The 21,076-nt window shown below is 46.5% G+C and overlaps 1 protein-coding gene across 7 annotated transcripts in view; it reads right to left on the minus strand.

Moving 5' to 3' along the window:
• SVIL (supervillin) overlaps window positions 1-21,076 on the minus strand; it is a 201,622-nt gene that overhangs the window by 106,578 nt on the left and 73,968 nt on the right. The window contains exon 1 of one of the 7 annotated variants that reach the window (XM_084782158.1): window positions 17,428-17,956. The exons of the other annotated variants lie outside the window; for them this stretch is intronic. The gene's annotated coding sequence lies outside the window, so the exon portion shown is untranslated. Of the gene's footprint in view, window positions 1-17,427; window positions 17,957-21,076 lie in introns of those variants that run through there. 7 annotated transcript variants of the gene reach the window in all.

Here is a 21,076-nt window from a genome sequence, read left to right on the forward strand (position 1 = left end):
CAGAACCACCAGTCCAGGTGTGGTATCACCCACAATGGGCTGGGTCCTCCCTCATCAATCACCATTTAAGAAAATGCCTTACAGGCTTGCCCACAGCCCAATCTTAAGAAAGTTTTCTCTCAATTGAGGTTCCCTCCTCTCAAATGTCTTTAGTTTGTGGAAAGTTGACATAAACCTATCCAGCACACGACGCCTCAAAAATGTCTTTTCTACTTGGTTTATTCACACAGCCATGCGCCTACACCTTCCTGTCTTCCAATATTTAGCCAGTCACATATCTGGCCAATCAGACGTGCGTTCTAGTGTGCCGCACACCTTGGTTACACGGCTGTCCTAACATTTACTAGGAGCCCACTGTGGCCTGCTGATGTCCTCAGGGCCACTCTGCTATGCTTGAAACACTTAACTTGGACCACTCTTCATAGAATTCTGCTCAGAAGAGGAGGCAGTGCCTTCTGCTGAGACAACGGCCACACCACACAGGCTTCCTGTCCCACCTCTTTGGTTGGCAACACGCCACCATTCTGACACCATAAGCACTTTTTACAGGTGATCCATAGGGTATTTTCACGAGCACTTTCCACTTCCTGGACAAACACAGTGAAGGCTGGATGCTTCTGACATCTTCATTACTGTATATACCGGGCACTACTCCTGACTCTCCAATATGTCCCTCTGCCCTGTTTCTCTCTGCCCAGTACCATACTATTTCAATCACCAAGGCTGAGTAACTTACTGTGGTAGTTTGAATGAAAATGCCTCCCATAGGCTTATAGTGAGTGAGTGGCACTATTAAGAGGCGTGGCCTTGTTAGAGAAAATGTGTCACTGAGGGTAAGCTTTGACGTTTCAGATGCTCAAGCCAGGCCCAGTGGCTCACTCTCTCTTTTCCTGCTGCTCTCAGATCCAGATGTAGAACTCTTGGCTCCTCCAGTACCATGTCTGCCTTCATGTTGCCAACAAGCTTCCTACCATGATGACAATGGACTAAACCTATGAAACTGTAAGCCAGCCCCAATTAGATGTTTTCCTTATAAGAGTTGCTATGGTTGTTGTGTCTCCTTACAGCAATAAAACCCTAACTAAGACACTTATTAAAAAGCCAGCAGCTCTTGTTTATCTGACCACATGAACATTAGGATCTACTTGTCTTCTTAGTTAATGATTGACACTTAATTGTGATGTATTTAATTTAATAAATTAGAAACATGAATTTTTTTCTTTTGTTATCTTGAGAGTTTTTTTTTTGTTTTTGGTTTGTTTTTTACAGTATAACATGGTGTTTAAAAGATCTTTTTGTATTCTATTTGTTTTTCATGTACTATACTATATACGGTATCTCTGTGTGTGTGTGTGTGTGTGTGTGTGTGTGTGTGTGTGTGTGTGTGTATGCATGGGCACACTCATGTGGAGGCTAGAGGCTGATGTTGGGTGTCTTCCCCAATTGATCCCCACTTTTGCTTTTGAGACATGGTCTCTCACTGAACCCAGGATCACTGGTGAATAGCAGCTGGCTGAACCACTGAGCTCTGGGGTTGGGGGGGGGGGAGTGTGTGCCAACCCTCACCTCCAGTGCCAGGGTTACTGACTCATGCGACCACCTCTCATTTCCACATGGGCACTGGGGAGCTAAACTCAGAGCCTCACTGTCAGCTGGCAGGTACTTCACCGGCGGGACCGTCTCCCTAGTCCCTCTTTGGTATTCTTTAGGAGTGCCCTGTGGGTTTTGATTTAAGTGCTTCATGTCAAGTTTGTTTCCTGGTATGCAATCTACTTGTCACTGCTGCACAAGGAGCTTTTACTACTGCCTGAGGCCTTGGAATAGACTGCGGCGGGTGGGTTAAGCTTTCAATAGGGTCAAGTTCCAACTTTATCCCCAAAGATGCTCAGAGGCCTCGCTCACCTGCACTGTGACAGGCTGGGCACAGCCCTGACACAGCTAGCAGCAGGCCCAGGCAGGCCCATGACTTTCAGTCTGACTCCCATCCCATTCACAGTCAGGGCCAAAAGAGCTTTGAACCTGAGGTAAAGGAGAGGCTTGGGCCAACTCTAAGAAAAACCATGCTGCCTGCTATGAGGTCCTGTCTAATATTACGGCTAAGCACACTGTGAAACGTGTGTCTACTGGAGAGGTCTGTTGAATCGGATTTTACAAAGGCGATGGCAGTGGCTGCCTGCTCAACGATGGCTGTGGTTATCACTCCATCTCCTGTCATCACTCATGGCTTCCCAGCTAACATCAGTGGGGTCCAGAAGTCTCTCTCCTTTGTGACAAGAGCATCACAGCAATGGCGACAGGCTGGCCGCTAGCTCCCTGCTGCCCTCAACCCGGCCCTATCAGGCTGGACTGCTGAAGACCAAACAAGCAGGCTCCTATCCTTTCCTCGCTTCTTTTTTAATTCTTTTAAAGACTTACTTATGTTTTATGCGTATGAGTGTATTAAATGCACATATTATGACCACCACACGCCAGCTTGGTACCTGTAGCAGTCAGAAGAGAGTGTCAAAATCTCTGGAACTAGACGGTTGTGAGCCACCATGTAGGTGCTGGAAGACCTACTGAAATCACCTGAATTGTTAACACTCAGAGGTGCACTAGTTAACACATTGCCCCCCCCAATGCCCATCTCTCCAGACCCCCTTTCCTCATTTCTGCAGATGTGTGGGATCTGCCCCATTCTTATCTCTTCAGTTGTCACAGATCTCTATACTCAGCCCTCCCTCGGGCTGGGCACTTCCCCCCTCAGCCCTCTCTGGCCCCTTCCTCTCTTGTCCTGCTACCCTCACTCTAGTTCAAGACTTAGGCAGCCATATGGTCTTCCTGCTATCTCCAGACACCCCTTACCCCACACTAGCCTAAACGAAGGCGTTTCATCACCCCACGAGCATGCCGTGAGGGCAAGGCTGCACGCTCATGCACTCCCACCCCTGACCCTCGACAGCAACCTGATGTATCATGTGATATGATCATTCCCATTTTACAGATGAGGACATCAAAGCTGGGGGGTCAGTCACTAGTTCGTGCTCATACAAGCAGTGCCGGAAGGCTGCAGGTTGACCGATACATGCCGGAAGTCAGACAGCCACACCATTGTACCCTGTAGCATAAGTGACAGCACCATATCAAGAATCAGATCCAACAATGGCTGTTTCAGAAAGCTGTGATCCCTGAGTAGGGACTGAGCACACCTGGTCAATTTCACTGTCAATCAAACCAGCGATTCTCAGGGCGTCCGTCACCTTGTTTGTGAATCTGAACATGAGCCACCTGTTTAAATCACCTAACTTTGCCAGCTCGCTCTTCAAACTCAGCAGTACACCAGTCATTCCATTCCTATCCCCCCCCCCCAGCCCCGCCCACCACACACAGCAGGCCTGGATTCAGCAGCAGATTGATTTCGGCTTCGTTATCAACACCTTCTGTGTTTAATCACTCATTTTTGTTAGCAGCTTGTCACGTGCAGTGCAAGAACGGAACCGGCTACAACAAAAACATCCCATGCCCTTCCTTCTGGAGAGGTCTGAATGAACCAGGAGGGTTACGAAGCGCAGTTTCAATGGGGGGCTTTAGCCGACGCCAAACCCAGACATGCATTTCAGCTCATTCACACGTGGCCTGTTCTCACACACACACACACACACACACACACACACACACACACACACATATATGTCATGCATCTCTTTTAAAAGCTACAGGTTTTCCTTTTCAAATACGTTATTTCAAGCCTTTTACTCAATCCAAAATGCTAGAATAGAGAGAGTTCCCAAGCAACTCGCTGCTGTCTGCTCAGGCTCACACAGAGGCCAGGTCACCGGCAGGCCCTAGGCCATCCTCTCATGCTAAGGCCCTCAGTGGGTGCACATGTGGAGCACATATGACATTCTCCATTACACTGTCAGGCTGATAGATGGATGTCAACCAGAAACATGAACAATTCATATTAAGATGTTCTGGCCAGGCATAGTAGTGTATGTCTTTAATCCCAGCACCCAGGAGACAGAGGAAGGCACCTCTATGAGTTCGAGGCCACCCTGGTCCACATAGTGAGTTCCAGGACAGCCAGGGTTACACAGAGAGACGATAGATAGATAGATAGATAGATAGATAGATAGATAGATAGATAGAAAGAAAGAAAGAAAGAAAGAAATTAATTCTATCTTTAGCTAGAATATGATCACAAATCATAAAGTGGAAAATGAACTGTCTTTGGAGATCTTTTGGATCCTGAGGTTTCTGCACATCCTCCATGGCACACAGTCTACCTGCCGCTGGTGGGCTCTGTCCCTTCACTGGGTGTTAGAGTTTACCCACATCCATTTCTGTGTGGCTCCCTATAGAACTGGCAGGAAAGGCTAGACAAGGGCAGCCCAATTTGATATCGGTATGTGTATAGATAGTCTCAAATGTGGCTAAGTTACAAGTCCTAAAACACGAGCTGTCGCTATCAGGCCACATAAAAATGTCTGCAAACCTCAGATCAGTGACAAACGGTCACAGAAGACACACTAGGCTGGTTCTGAGGGCTCGCTTCAACACAAGGCAGAGAGGAATGTTCTCGTCCTACTGGCTAATCCAGGCCTCTCCAGGATGGGAGAAAGCTTCACTCATTGGACTCTCCTCAATGCTTTATAAGGAGCCAAAAAAGCCCAGCAGCTGCATGCATGCAGCTCTGACAGGGACTCAAGACTTTGGGCCATAATTCCTGGGGAAGAGATTTATGAGCGTTTGTCTCACTCAAGTTCGACTTCATGTCATAAAGCTTTGGGAAAGAAAGCAGTCTTCTATGACTGCATCAGGCTGTTCGCAGCTCACTGACAGCTGGAGACTCCATGAAGAGACAGGCACAGCCTCTCTGCCTCAGGCAGAGCTTTTTTCCGGATTAGAGACTACACAAAGAATAAGTCAATGTAGGGTCAAACCCAAACTTTCCTCAGCTCAGCTTCACACAGACTCGCGGTGGCTGGCCCAGGAAGGACCCTCTCTAACAAACTCAGAATGCCTTCTCGCTACTCACGTGCGATTCATCTGGGGAGACTGACCCAAACCCCTGTGCCTTTTCACAACGCAAGGCTTCACCAAAACCCTCCACTTGCCCCTCTTCTTCTGGGCTACAAATCAGACTCCAGGGCCCTTCCTAGTGCTAGGAGTGGAATCCATGGGTGACAAGAGGTCTCTCTACTCTAACACTGAGCCGTACCCCAATCTACAAGTGAGCTCTGGCATGCCGTAGATGCCTACATCCCAAGAACAGGGATGACTACGCAGGCTCTGAGGTTCTAAGGCACAACAGAGGGGACTTTAAACTAGAAGTGGCAACTTAACACCCTGGTGGCTCTGCCACCACCTACATGGCTCAGAATAGGTCCTTTACCCCCAAAGCCATCCCCCAGAACCCTTAATCTAGAAACTCAACCAATAAATGGCCCCCGAGGAGTGACAGAAGACACTGCACATATTTACGCAGCATTCACGGTTTGTCATCCATGTTTAAGAATACATGGTCTAGGGCACTTTCAACATCCCAGAAGAAATGTTCCCAGTGGCTCACAAGTCACAGGCGACGCCTGTGTGAGTGGGAAAAGAAAAATGAAGGGATGTGAAGCTCAGGGTTTTGTGTAATTTGTTGGTTGTCAAACTTTAAGGACTCTTCTGCCAAAATGATTTTGTTCACTTAAAAGCTAAACTAACCAGATGTATGACAAATATTTACAGTCTGGGTCAAGAGTGTTTATTCTTTGGCAGTTGGCTTTTAAAACAAACGAGCTTCGACCAAAGATGAACTGAAGGCGGCTGCAGCTGGTATCCAGGACTCCTGGGAGAGCCCCGGACCCACTGCCCTTGTCTGCTAGGCCGTCATCACCTCTGCAGGAATCAGCCAGGAATACAGATGACAAAGCCTCTCCTTCTTTTAAAGGCCAGGACACACAAACAGTACGGTATAGTTTCCCCTAGAAAGTCTGAATTGCCAAATTATTACCACGTTTCTAATTTTAAGTTTGAGTTAATGAATACCAAAGAACCTGAGGTTGATTTTAAATTTTGCTTGACTAAAAATTAAACTGGAAGGTCACGTAATCTTTTCTCCTTAGGACCAAGAGCAAGCTACATTATTTCAAAAATATCAGTACACTCTTTGCTGGTTGGTATTCATCAGTACGCACACATGCAGGAAATGCACACACACACTCACACACAGATACACACATACAGAGACCGACACACACGCGCGCGCACACACAGTCACACACACAGACACACACACACTCACACATAGGTACATACACACACTACTATATTACTTAAACAAAACAAAATGATAACCTCTCTTCACAAAACATGATGGTCCCTAGAAACCCCTGAAACCATGTTTCAGCACCTAAGAGTTCCTCCTCCCTGACCACTCTCAGAATTAGCATTATAAAGAAGCTAGCCAACCAGTGGGTGTGTCCTGACTTCTGACTCCACAATGAACACAGCACAGTCATCTACAAAGTCCACACTAAAGAACCACAAAATCAGCTTACAAAAAGGAAAAAAAAAAAAAAGAAAGAAAGAAAAGAAAAGAAAAACAAAAAGGAGGAACAGGATTTATAATATTTACTGTAAGTTACAGTTTTGTGTTGGGACACATTCACACAACCCTGTGGTCCACGAGTATGCCACAGGGAAGATATGCCTGAAAGGTAGACACTGACAGATCTGTGTCTTAACAACTTATCTAGGTATCCATGGCAACCAGGGGGACTTACAGATATCCATGGCTGTGTGGTTATGTCTTGATCTGCTAGCTGCAGATGAGAAGGGGCAGCGGAAGACGAGAGAATATGAGAAAACCAGAAAACCAGGAAGAAAAACAGGAGTAAAAGAGAGAGAAGAGGAGGAAGGAAAGAAAGAGGGAACAGAACAGGAGGAAGGAGACAAAGAGGAGAGCTCTCCTTACGTTGTCCCTAAACATGCAAGACCCTTTTGACGAACCAAATAAGGCCAAGTGGCAACTCAGAGAGTCAACTGCTTGGTTATTTTAAAAAGCCCATCAGCTCAACAGCTGGGCTGGAGCTGGAGCATTTGTGCTACCCGTCACTAATCCACTTAAGTCCCTGTGTTCCTCGGCTCTGGATGTAAGGGTTAAACTGAGGAAGGCAGAAAGGAGCCCTACCTTTTAATTTCATGTACTTAATAACACAGATCACTGCCTTTTTTCTTTTTAAGAAACAAGAAAGGCTTGTATTTGGGGAAACGCATTCTAATCTGGTTTGATTTTAGTCAGAGAGGACGGCAGCAGAAACGTAGCATAGACCCCACGGAGGCCTCACTGGCCAGGGGAAGGCTTCATCGAAAGGGGATTCTCTTGTGGAAGGCAATGAGTTCACAGCAAAGCTGCGTGGGTTAAGATAAGGAGTAAAAGCTTAGCTTCGTGCCAGGGAAGAAGAGGCCCTGCTTAGATCCCTGGAGGTGCAAAGCAAAATACAAGAGTAGGGTAAGGCAGGCAGCAGGACTCAGACTCGGAGCTGCCACCAAGGCCCACACCCAGTGAAGGCAGCAGCAGCTTGCCAGAGAGCAGGGAAGCCCATCAATGCATCTTTTAGTCTAATACCAGTTAACAGCTGCTCCCCACAAAAATATGAGGGCTATAAACTAGACGTCCACCAGCCTTCCCAAAGGACATCATGATAGCCCCTGGGCCATAGCCTTGGCTGGGGTTGAAGGTCAAATCCTTGGAGTTTGGCTTCACAGCCAGCCTGGATCCTTCCGGATCCTATGCAGCCCTCAGCCCCATAACATTCCTACACTGCCCACTGCAACTCTATCACCCCATACCAGCCCCTGTATGGTCTTGAATACATGATCTTCCTGCTTAACCCCTCCCAATGGCTGGGATGACACCTGGCTGCAATTGGCACATGTGCAAGTACCAGCCAGTCACCTGTGGCCAGAGGCCACTGGAAGGAGCCGCATCAATTAGCCATTTCCATCAGCACGGATTAGCTCCACCCAGCATGGCTGAACCAGGCCCACGGGTCCTAACCTTGACTGGGTTGTTGGGTGGGTTGTTGGGTGTGCCCTGAGCTGGGAGGTCCCGGGAGACCCTCGGCCTCGCTTTTGCATAATCAGAAGAGTGTGACTTCTGAGTCACAGTCCTTTCTAGAAGAGTGATGAAATCAATGGGTCCCCTAACTACTCATTACTGGCGCTTTTAGAAAAAGGAACGCTTTGCACAGTCTATGGGTTTTCGTTGTTGTTGTTGTTGTTTTGTTTTGTTTTAAGTTTCCATGGTCTGTTCAGGGGCTGCACCTTGAAACATCTACTCGAAAGTCTCTTCTTTTGTTTAAAAAGTTGATCTCATGCATCACAGACATCACCTGTAATGAGCTCGCCTGCTGACCGGTTAGATGCTGCATACATGAAAATGCCGGATATGGTGGCGCACGCCTTTAATCCCAGCACTCGGAGGCAGAGGCAGGTGGGATCTTGAGTTGGAGGCAAGCCTGGTCTACAAAGTGAGTCCAGGACAGCCAGGGCTATTACACAGAGAAGGTAAATAAATAAATAAATAAATAAATAAATAAAATAAAATGCACTCGGAAAGCACTCATTAAAATACCAAGGAAAGTTGTTCTCTGCTCTAGGAGCACCCGTTCACTTTCATCTGAGTATCTAAATAAATTGTAATTTATTTTTAATGAAATGATTATCTGTTGAAGGACAAATGATGAATGGTCACCCCATGAGCCAAGCAGGTCCTTTCAACATGTGCAAAATTAAGGGTGGGGGGGGGTGAGGGGGAGGGGGTCAGGGTGGGATCGAGTGGTTTGTATAAAACCAGTGACAGAGGCTACCAGACGAATTACCTTAAAAAGAAAACCGTGAAGAAAGCCTGCAGATCCAAAGCTTTGGATGTAAACTATACTTGCTGACTCTACCACTGACACACAGCCATTCAGCTCATGTGACTGAACTCCTTTAAAATCACTTGAAATTCCTCAGGCAAGCACGGCCTTCAAGCATACCTGTAATCCAATTACTTGAGAAATCTGAGGCAGGAGGATTACAAGTTCAAGACTTGCCAGAGCTATAAAGTGAGTTCTATTGATTGAAAAATGATTGAAAAACATCGTTATGTATTTATTCTATGTAGGGGGAGGGGTGGAACTCTACAGCACACACAGGACAACTGTGGGAAACCAGTTCTCTTCTTCCATCTTATAGGTCTGAGGGACTGAACCCAGGTCAGTCAGGCCTGGTGGCAATTACCTTACCCTCAGAGCCATTTCTACAGCCTAGAAAGGACTGTGACTTAAGATATAGCTCCCTGGTCTAACACTGGTCTGTCATGCAAGTGGGGAGCTAAGTGCAATCCTCAGGACTGTGGCAAGTAGATAATAAAAAAAAAAGCTTCAGGCAAAGCTGTTTTCACTCTTTGTTTTGGGGACATTTAATAAAGCTTTGAGATAAAGCCAGGAAGACGTCGAGCCAATGACGTATCACACCTTCGTTGGGTGAGACCGGCCATCAACCATTGAGTGAGTTAGCATTTATGGATGGAACTTTTATGACCGTGAGAGAACACAGGTTAAAATAGTCAGAAAGAGGCATCTGACTAGCTCTTGACTGCCCAAAGCAAATTTTAGAAAAGGTTTCTAGCACAGTCTGTTTGAGTTAAAAGGAAACTGAATTACAGAAGACAGAAAATGCGAGCTGCGAACAACTGACAACCAGGTACATGCAGTGTAGGTGTGTGATGCAATGCTTCGAGAAAAGCATTGAAAAGTCGCAGCAGGGGAGTGGCTGGCTGGTAGGTAGGTGGGCAGGGGACATGGGTGGAAACTATAGCTCCACATCAGCCAACTCTAAGGCCTGCTGTGTGGTGGTCTGAGGTAAAGAAGCCCAGCAGGTGTGTGAGAGCACTGCATAGAACACAGCTTCTTTCCCACTGTGCCAGCCCTCACCCCGGAAATGCTCAGAAAGTGGGGGGTCTATGGTGAGTGGCCCCAGACACTGAGCTACTAAGCCTAAAGGACAGAGGCAGCACAGCTACCAGCCATGCATTCTGCCCCTCCCTGCTGCCCCCGCTGGGTTAGCTGTGGCCACAGCAGTCCTAAAGAAAGGATAGAGTTAAGTTGGGTTAGAGTAAAGAAAATCTGAGTATTCAAATATGTGCAAAGGGAGGGGGAAAGGGCTTAATCTGAAGAGAGGGGAGAGAGTTCCCCAACATAAAAGCCTGGAGAGGAAGGGGTGACCACCCAGTAGACAAGGAATGGGAGCACCACGCTGAAGCAGGCAGAACAGGAAGACCCGACAAAGCCTTCGGCACAGCCATTTCTCAGTTCCTGTGGCTTCTCTTCTTGAACCACTACACTGACTTTCTTTCCTACACTGACCAAATACCTCCAGGCTCTGACAGTTCTATACTATGGAACACAAATGTGTAGAAGGGACTTCAGAAGTCTTCTTGTGTGACCCTCATTCACCAGAAAGATGCCACCGAGGACCAGAGGACAAAGAACCTACTAAGGTCACAACAAGCTCCCTCCACTCCATGTATGGTTCTAGGGTAGTCTTGGAGGTTGAACATCTCCAATTCCAGACTTCTCTGCTGGGAGCAAGAAGCAAACTCACTTCTTATGAGTGGTGAGGGAGCCCAAGTGAGCTGTCCTTGGCCTGCATATCACATCCCCAACTTGTTAGGGTCCCCCTAACCCACCGTCTCCCCAACAAGTTCCTTTTTAGATCATCAGCTGCCAGGAAGCTCCAGGAAGCCTCTGGGAAGGAAGTTATATGAATTCTCATAAATCAGCTTTGCCAGCGAGAGCCTCCTCTGTGGCTAAAACCCGTCTCCCAGAGTTTAGTCACGTCATCCACCAGCACCACATTTCTAATCTAATCAAAGAATTTTAAAATATTCATTACTTTCAATAAAAAATGTATGAAACCATAAAGCCAAATGGCTGTGTTTCTTTGGCTAAAATGAATGTCTGCTAGAGATTAAGACTTCAAGCATGATTTGGAGAACAATCTATTCAACAGAACAACTAAGAGTTTTGAATTTTGACTTTTCCTTCTCATTTTCATTTCTTTGTTTTTCATAATGCTAGGATACAATCTGGAGCCTGGTTCGTGCAGGTAGGTAGCTCTCCCACTGAGCTGCACCCCGTCTCGCCCCCACATCCTTCTTTGTCCAGCCTGATTCAAATCTATACAACTAGCTGATTGAGAACCGGAAGCAATAACCTCAAGCAATCAAAATGCCATTTTGTGTTTCGTAACAGCAACCAATAACAGTGCGAGGCAGATGCAAAGTGGGTGAGCACAGGTGAGGCCCATGACCACCGCCCCCTTGTAAAATAAGGTTAGCTTTCCATTCCACGGGGTAGGAATTCTAAGACTTTGTTCATAGAAAAAAAAAAAAACAAACACTAAGACTTTTCAAAGGTGATGTCTTCCTTTAAGCTACTTCTTAATTCAGTACATTTGGTGTGGAAAGGCCACAGCTTTCTGCCCTCATTTTGAGCCAGAGCATTTTGCGTTAGTGGAGTATATAACACATACACAAATAAAACATGTGAGCAACTTTTATTTTTGGAGAGATGGAGTAAAATTCTGTGTAATGTTTCAGGATTCAACATTCACTTACTTAAAATAGCCAAATCTCTGAAATCTTAATGTCACTAAAGGCATATATACATATGCCTTATATGTTTTCTGTTCGATATCTATGTAGCTGAGCCCAAGTGACCAGACAGCTTGGCACGCTTAAAGCAAAGGCGAAACACCATCAGGAAACAAGAAACCTCTGGTTGACCAAAACACTGAAATTTGTCAGTGTGGGCTGGGAGAAATGGCTCAGCCAGTGCAGTATTTCCTATACAAACTTGAAGACCTGAGTGCGGACACAGGAGCCTGTAACCCTTGCACTAGGCGGTGGGCACAGGTGGATCCCTAGAGTTCATTGGCCAGTGGAGGCAGGAAATAAGCTCCAGGCTCAGTGAGGGACCGACCATGCCTCAAAACTCCAGATGGATAGCAATTGAGACGGGCACTCCAAGTTGACAGTGAGGGACCAATCATGCCTCAAGACTCCAGATGGATAGCAATTGAGACAGGCACTCCAAGTTGACAGTGAGGGACCAATCATGCCTCAAGACTCCAGATGGATAGCAGTTGAGACAGGCACACCAAGTTGACCTGTGGTAGGACTTCTCACAGGTGCAGACAGGTGCACCTGCACACACAAACACAAACTTGTACATATGCCTCTATACATACACACACATGCATATGAATGTGCACACATACACACAATATGCACGAAAGCTGTTGGATGGCCATCCAGAACCTGCCTCTTCATGTTTCATGCATGATTCTATCAACACTGGATATACAGACTATAAATCTTCACACAGATTATTATAATACACCGTTTAATCACAAAGTGAAAAGCTAAAAGTCACAAATGAGCATGTCCCATCTAACATGGACAGGTCCTGGAGTGCATCGTGTGACAAGCAATGTGTGCACTGTGTCCTAAATGGACTGGAGGAAAGAACAGGCAGGCAAGTGCAGAAACAGCAAATAATTAAGGGGGAAAAATAGAAATGTGAATATTAGAGACTGGGTAACAGAAGAGGGGCGGGGTTGGGGATGGGGTGGAGAATGGGTGTGACCAGTGCATTCTGAATCCGAGTATAGAAATAGCACACAAATGCCTTTAACGTGGTATGAGTTTAAAATTTTAAAAATGGAACCACAACAAAATAAGAATGCTAAGACCCGAGGTACAGCTCGGCAGGACAGCACAGAGAAAGGCATTACTCCACTGGCCCAGGCCTGAGGTGGGCTCCATTAGAGTGGTCAGCAGCAGAGGTGAGCAATGCACAGAGGCCTCTCAAGGCTGCACAGGAGGAGGCAGAAGGGCCGGAGCGGGCATTGAGAGTGACTGGCAGGGAAGGAGGAGTACAGAGGTCAAGGGTGCTTTATTTAGTCTGGAAGAAACCTGAGTATGTTTTCCACACAGACAGGGAGCCAGGAAGGAGGCAGAAGTTCAAAGTCAGAGAAATGGGGAACAAGCAGGAAGGTAGAGACGGGCAAGAGCAGGGCTAATGAGGGGAGCGGCTGGCTGAGGTGGGAAGCAAAGCTCTAGAAGGCCAGCCCGTTAGCACGCTTCCATTTCAGCATCCACAGCAGAGTCCTCTGGGCCCCAGAGCAGAGGACAAAGCGGTCTGTAAGGTCTCTCTTTCTCTCCTCTCCTCTCCCCAAACCCCTTTTTCTTTTTTCCAGACAGGGTTTCTCTCTGTAGCCCTGGCTGTCCTGGACTCACTTTGTAGACCAGGCTGGCCTCGAACTCACGGTGCTCAGTGTGCCTCCGCCTTCCAAGTGCTGGGATTAAAGGCGTGTGCCACCATGCCTGGCTTTTCTCTTTCTCTTGCCCCCCCCCCCCTCTTCTTTTTTTCTCCCCCTCCCCCTTCTTTCTTCTTTAGGATCTGACCCCAAGGCCTTGCCCACATTGCATATATTGAATCTATCCCTCAAGCTCCATATCCTAGAGGCTGGATCCGCAAACCACTTTTTAATGGTAATTGAAGGTGGGATCCTTGGGAGGCAATTGGGTCACACAGGCCCCCATGTGTACAAATGCTAGGACAGCCAAGAGTGGCTCTGTCCACGGAGGACAAGCTCTGGGCACACTAGCTCTCTCCCCACAATACCTTGGCACTCTCCAGAGGTCCCAACAGTGTCGCTCCTTACTGGACGCAACCTTCAACATGGACTGTAAAAAAAACATTTCCCCTTTCTTTATAAACTACCCAGTCCCAGAATATGGACTAAGACAGCTGGCAATTAATTTCTATTACAGTTTGAGCCACACTGGTGTTTGGGAGTTATGAGATGTGAGGTCACATCACATAGGTCTGTATTAAAATCCAGCTTTCCCCTCCCCCCACCCTTCACCCCATGGCATGGGTCCCTAGGCAAGGCTGTCTGAGCTTCAGGTCTTTTCTAGTAGGATGGGCATGCTGAGGGCAGCGTGGGCATGCCTCAGGAGCTCCAGGTGGGGGAAGGGCCCTTGTGCTAGTTCACACAACAACCCTGGATGGCACGCACTGGTGTGTATTTATTGTTTATTTTGACTTGTGGTGCTTGCAGCATGACCAGCACAGGGACTTCAGTACACGGACTGCAGTCACCAAGGATAGGCACACACTACAGCCTTCTGCACCTCAAAGCCCTGAGTCCAGAGCTCTGCCCAAGTGAAATGCCCAGGAAAATGGAGAAATGAGGAAATCTATGCCAGGGATGGGAAAGTCACTGATCCCAAGGCCAAGGGCAGAGGTGGCCGTCACCGTATTTACACAAACCCCAGCTAGTTCTGGGATAGAAACGCCTTTCAGAAGAGGGTGAGCAGGCTATGAGTGAAATGCCTCCTTCAGAACCACCCACCTTAGACACCTTAGACACCTTAGACACCTTAGACACCTTAGAGTGTCTCTAAGGGGCAGAGACATTTCTGAACCACATCAAGGTGCTGCTGTCCCCAAGGTCAATAGTTCAAGTCACTCCCAGGACATAGTACTTGAGATGATGCATATAGCCCTTGGGAGAAAAGTACCCAAGTCAAGTACCCAGGTGATTTTTTTTTTTCATCTCAGGCAAGGCTCCAATATTGAAGAGGCTATCTTTGCCAAATACACTCCAATTTCCCGTGTTGGTGAAAGTGTGCATTCAGACACCTCATCAGACTTGTAACAGGAAGGTGTCTTTCGCATGTACATTTAGATTTGAGAATAATAAGACATCTATATAACAGAAAGCACCAGCCTCGACTGCGGTGCTCCAGAAAAGCACCTGAGCGGCAAATGGAACATGGCTAAGTCATGACTCGGCAAAGCCACACACTGCTGCAAACTCAGTCCAGTCCAGACACTCATATTTGTGGCATGGCCACTGGGTAAGATGAGGTCAAGGGTACTGAGACCCAATGCCTGTTGGGTGCCCCACCTCCCTGGCAGATGGAAGGCAGCAGGACGTGTGTGGCACCAGGAGCCCTACAGTAGAGGCTGAAGTCAAGACCCCTGGAGCCAGAGACAGACGGTAAGAGGACACTTTGCCTTATGCAATGTGATATCTTCTCCCAGGCAGGCAAGGTGGGGACACAGAGCATTTTGAAGGGCATGCCAGCAAAGGTCTGGGGTCTGAAGGGTCTGAACAGTAAGTAGCACAGGGCAGCAAGGAACATGAAGAATCCACTTGTGAGGAGCGACATGGTCAGAGTGTGCTCACAAAGACCACTCTGAAATGAGACTGGACACGGGAGGGGCTGAGAGCAGAGGGACCCACTGAGGGCCAAGCAGTAGCACAGGTTGGAGACCAGGCTGGTGAGGAAGAGACAGGTCTCATTAGAGACCGGCACAGAGACCCACAGAACCTGTACCAAGAGGAATTAAGGGTAACCAGTCAAGGGCAACATGGTTCCTGGTCAATGACAAACCAAGATGTCAGGAAATTCCAGGGAATTCTAGTTGGGGAGCTATTCCCCATCCTGGCAAAACACTCCCCACTCTTATGCTTTAACACAAGTACAGGGTCACCCTAAATGGTCCAGACAGCCAGGTTCCTACAATTGAGATGCTTTCCACTGGCTGCAGATCCTGGGACATCGTTGAAAAAAACCAAAGGCTCTTGCCTGTGCCCGCAACTCTTCTGTTGTAGAGCATTAAATGTCCCCAGGTGTGGTCAAAGGTGTGCATCGGAGGACTGGGACTCTTCAAACTGTCTCAGAAGTACAGGCAAAGACAAACAAGTATCTTTCAGATGACAGGAGATGTCCACAGAAGGTCAGAACTTTCCCAAACTATAAAGATTATGCTCTTGGGTACCAGATCAATTGGCCTGTTAACAGCCTCTCTCTGGAGTCACCTAGCAAGCTTCCTCTTGTCCCAGTAGAAGAACAATGTCAATCACACACCACCCCTCTTGGCACCCACGTCCCAGCTACTCACCTTCAGAGGTGACACGAGACTCTATTGTAAGAAAGACATTTAATTGCTAGACTTGTCCGAGAGTTTTCCTGGCTTAGTGAGAAGAGGCAGGCTCACCCTTGCCTCTGCCCTGGTGTGCATGTGTGTATGTGTATCCATGCGTGTGTGTGTGTGTGTGTGTGTGTGTGTGTGTGTGTGTGCGTGTGTATGCTCACAATTCATACTACAGCTCTTCTCAGGCAGGGGTACCACGTGGCCATGGTAACATTATACACATCTACACACAGCATACAGCTGAGCAGAGGCCCTCACACACCAGTCACAGGTACATGCAGTAGAAATCTATTTCCTGAGTGGTACAACTTCCAGCGGTGAAGCACAGTGGCTTTCCCAGTGATATTCCCCACTATAGATATTCTATTTTCTACCTGATAAAAAGAATTCCTGTGCATATGTGTTTATGCCATACAGCACTAGAAAACATTTTTCCTTTGTATCAAACCCATCTGCTGTGTTTGTTCTACACCTTGCCACTACTTTTCCATTACCAAATTAAGAAACAGAGTCCAGAGCTCTCTCTCTCCATGGATTAAAAGGCATGTCAACACACCCTTCACTGGAGAATTTTAATACGAATTACAGTGAGAAATTTAGATCCTCACATCAGAGTCTTTACGAATCTGGCCCAAAGCTGCTCTAGATGTCAGACTTAAGAACCTGCGCAGCATTGGCAGGAGCCTGGAAGCACAGAGCAGGCACACACAAGATTCGTAGGCGTGTTCTGCAGTTTCACATGAATTAGTGACAACAAGTGAGGACTAGCGGCGTAGCCCAGTGGGAGAGCACTCAATGAGCATGCCCAAAACTCTGGGGTTTGATACTCAGCATCACAATGAATGACAGAATAGATAAGTAAATGATATATAGATAGATGATATATATATATATATATATATATATATATATATATATATATATCTGATAGATAGACAGATAGATAAATGGATGGGTAGATGGGTAGATAGATAGATAGATAGATAGATAGATAGATAGATAGATGCATAGATAGATTGGTAGGTGGGTGGATAGATAGATAGATAGATAGATAGATAGATAGATAGGAAACAAAACAATGCCCTGCATTGGGAAAATCCTATAATTCAAATCGAAATCTAATTATAGACAGGATGTACCTACTAAGTTACACTAAGCAATTGTCAGTAATACGCCTCTCTGTGTTATAAAGTAGGTCCCTTTGTCTGTAAGAAAATCCAATCTTTGCAAACCCTAAGTACGCCCCAGGGTAGCCATAGGGGTAATTGCAGTAACTAGCGTGCATGGGCAGGAAACCGCGAAGCTTTCAATCAACAGCTCTCCAGGAAGCACACTCACACAGAGGGTCCTCCAGACACACAGCCGCGTTTACACACGTACAAACATGTTCACTTACTTCAAAGTTCTGCGTAATCCTTCTTCCTCTAAGTGAAAGGGGCAATTCCTTATTGCTCTAACAAGAAAGAAGCCCAGTCACGTCCTCTAGTTCAGCCTTGGGTCTTCGTGAGGAGAGTCTCTTCGAAGAATACTATATCTAAAAGTCTAAACAAAAAGCAAAATCTCCCAAGTTAGGCCAGTGGCACTGCCTTAGGGCAGCGGTCAAACAACCAAGGCAACTGCCTCTGTCGTGGGATGATTCACAGCAGGGTATATTTAGAACGGTGCTTTCCAGAGGGCGTTGAGATGCCAGATTCGGGAAATAGGTGAGGGCTACATCCCAAGAGTTTCTCTGAAGAAAGAGCCCCAAAACATTAATAAAAAGAGTTTTCTCTTTGAAGTCCCCAGGCCCCTGGTATCTTCGAGGCTGCGCTTGCCCAGTCTGGTCTTGGTGGAGTCGTCCATTACGGAGTAAATCCACATGAAACCTGAGTATGCTTCCGTGGAGGACACAGTCGGAGGCAATGTGGCAACTCCACATGGGACCAGCCTTTTATGGCCTGAACTAGACAGGCCTGATAGCAGCTAATGGACCAGAAATAGCTCTTGACACTACGAGAGCCCATCAGCTGTCGCAAGCGGCCTGGCCCGCAGCCACTTTGAAAACAACTCAATTGGCCCCATTGTTTCTTGCTTGTTTTATAGAGAAATTAAGAAATTAAGGCTGCCGACAGGTGACAATACAGAATTCGGTGCGCAAATGAGCCTCCAACATTAGGACATAGACTAAAAGGAAGAACAGAGTGCCCTTGGGTAAAACCCAGATCCTAAACACCACACAAAGACAGAGATGCACAGATAAACTGGCGCACAAGTGACACAGCACACACAGCAGCACAGTCTTTACAAACGGGTACCCGCGTAGCCCTCTCTACACTGCTTAGTTCACCCCATCAGTTTTCTGTAAAGGCTGCATGAACATTTTGCTCACAGCCCAGGTTTATTCTCCCAGTCAACAAGACCTGGCAACAGTCACCGGTTTCCCTTCAAACATCACACAGAACGCAACTGCTAAAAACAAAGGGGGGTGGGGGGTGGGAAACCAAAACCCAATGGCAGCCACTTCTTAAATGGCCACTTGCACTTTTTAAACACTAAAGCTAAATATTAGAACTCAGTTTACAGAAGTACTTACGAGGGCAAGCATCCTGCTGTGTGACAAGGATAAGGCTGAGTCTTAATTGTCTTCCATGGCTTCAGTGTAAATCACAAAGCTCATTAAGTCTCCCGACTGAGAGCAAAGCTTTGTGCTGTGTGGGACTCTGGCTGGTCTGTCTCTGAGTGTCACAGACCACCAGCTGCATCAGCCAGGAGCAGGGAGGGCTGAAGACAAGGGTCAGAATTCCTGTCACTAATTAACCCTGTAGGACAATACAGAGCCCTAAAAGAGTAACCCCTTGCTAGGTGAAGAGATTACAGTGCTTGGCTGTGTGGTTCAAAAGACTGACAGAATGCTGCAGTCACGGAAAAAAGGAGACTGTCTGTGGTAACAGGAAAACTAAATATCCTAACTCCATCCACGGATCAAATCACCATAGCCTTACAAATATGTACAAAACCACAGTTTTTATATGCTGATTTAAAAACTGGACAGCAGATACCCTGGAGAGGTGTGACAACTGGACACTATCTTTAGACTATTTTGTTCAAGAGTTTAAAACAGTTTGTCAAGCTGTTATTTTTTTTTTTTTTTTCTGAGCTGAGGAGGGAACCCAGGGCTTTGTGCTTGCTAGGTAGGCTCGACCTCTGAGCTAAATCCCCAACCGCTATCAAACTCATTTTTAATCCGCTTCCAGACGGCAATCATCCAAATTTTCCCAGCACAATTTTGGCATCTAATTTGAGTTGTAATACCCATCTCATTTTTCTCTGATAAGTTTAGTATATCCCTCAAAACCAGTGCTTGTTGGTGTTTCATATGTGGTGTGTTTGTGCCTGTGTGCCTGTGTGAACACAGGTATGTATGTCCATCTGCACACAGCTGAGGCCGGTGGAGGACATCAGGGATCTTCCCCTGCGACCTCCACCTGTCAGCTATGAGGCCGTGGCGTTCTCCCACTAAAGCTTATACTGTTTCAGGTTGCCTGTCCAGTGAACTCCCAGGATCTGCTACTCTCCAGCCCCTCAACACTGGGATTAGAGGACCCCAAAGTCGTATTAAGCGCTAAAGATTTTGAAGTCCTCTTGCTTGCACAGGAAATGCTCTTCCCGGCTGAGCTATCTCCTAACTCGCTCTCTCTGCTTTATTTTTGTTTGTTTGTTTTTGTGGTTTTTTTTTAGACAGGCTCTTGCTAGGTAGCCAAGAACTCACTATGCAACGCAGGCTGGCTTGAACTCACACACTTGCTGCCTGGTGCTCTTGAGTGCTGGGATCAGAGACACACACACAACTGTGTCCATCTTGCTTTAATGCATGCATGTGAGGAGTTTTAACCTTGCTCTGCAGCCAAGCAGAGTCAAAATAAATAAAATTCCCTGAAAAAAAAAGTCAACTATGAGAAAAATGGGAGAAGAAAATTGGATCATTGCTGCCACAACAGGTTAGTTTTCCTGCAAGAAGATACAGTGTCTCTGGTAGACACCAGCTCCCATATGCCTGATCGACTGTTCTCAGCCCAACAGGCTCTAACTGATGTGATCTGGACCCGGCAGGCTGGGCCCCCAGGTTCTTCTTTATCCTTTCTGACTTAGATTATCCAGATCTGGTGAATTCTAATCATACCATCCACTTAGTCAAGGCCCCAAGTTCTGAGCTAACTTAGAAACTGTTCACCAGACCAAGATTTCCACAAAATGACATCAAATGCAAAACTCAAGTAAGTAAAATTAGTGGTGAGAACTGGTTCTTGCTATACTCAGATGTTTCCAATGTCTTTGACAAGTAACTATTTCTCCGGTGCTATTCTTGACCACCAGTACTTTAACAAAACTGACTATTAATAGCTGTCACATCAGGCTGGGCGTGGTGGTGCACAACTATAATCGCAGCACTCAGGAGGCAGAAGCAGGCAGATCTGTGAGTTCAAGACCACCCTGGTCTACAGAGTAAGTTCCAAGACAGTCAGGGCTACACAAAGAAGCCCTGTTCAAAAATAAGAATAAATAAACTGTCATATCAATTTTATTATGAATTCTAATCTGTCATGGGATAGTATAAGATCCATGATGATACAGTTGCTAAGAAAAATGCATCCTATAATACTAATTTTATATTAAGAATGAACATATAGAAACATAAAGTACAACTTAACCATCTTTTCAAAAAAGGTTGTAACACTGAAATATAAACCAATGTTAAAAACTACAAAGTGCAGATGAAAAACATCCAAAATGATTTCAATATGTCAGTAGACATGTACTATGACCATGGGTTAGGTCCATGATAAAGATATCAATACTAAGACAGCCGGGCGTGATGGCGCACGCCTGTAATCCCAGCACTTGGGAGGCAGAGGCAGGCGGATCGCTGTGAGTTCGAGGCCAGCCTGGTCTACAAAGTGAGTCTAGGACAGCCAAGGCTAACACAGAGAGACCTTGTCTTGAAAAACAAACAAAACAAAACAACAACAAAAAAAGCTATCAATACCAAATTATCTGTAAGCATTATA

This window comes from Acomys minous, assembly GCF_964271855.1.
Source record: "Acomys minous genome assembly, chromosome: 5".
NCBI lineage: Eukaryota > Metazoa > Chordata > Mammalia > Rodentia > Muridae > Acomys > Acomys minous.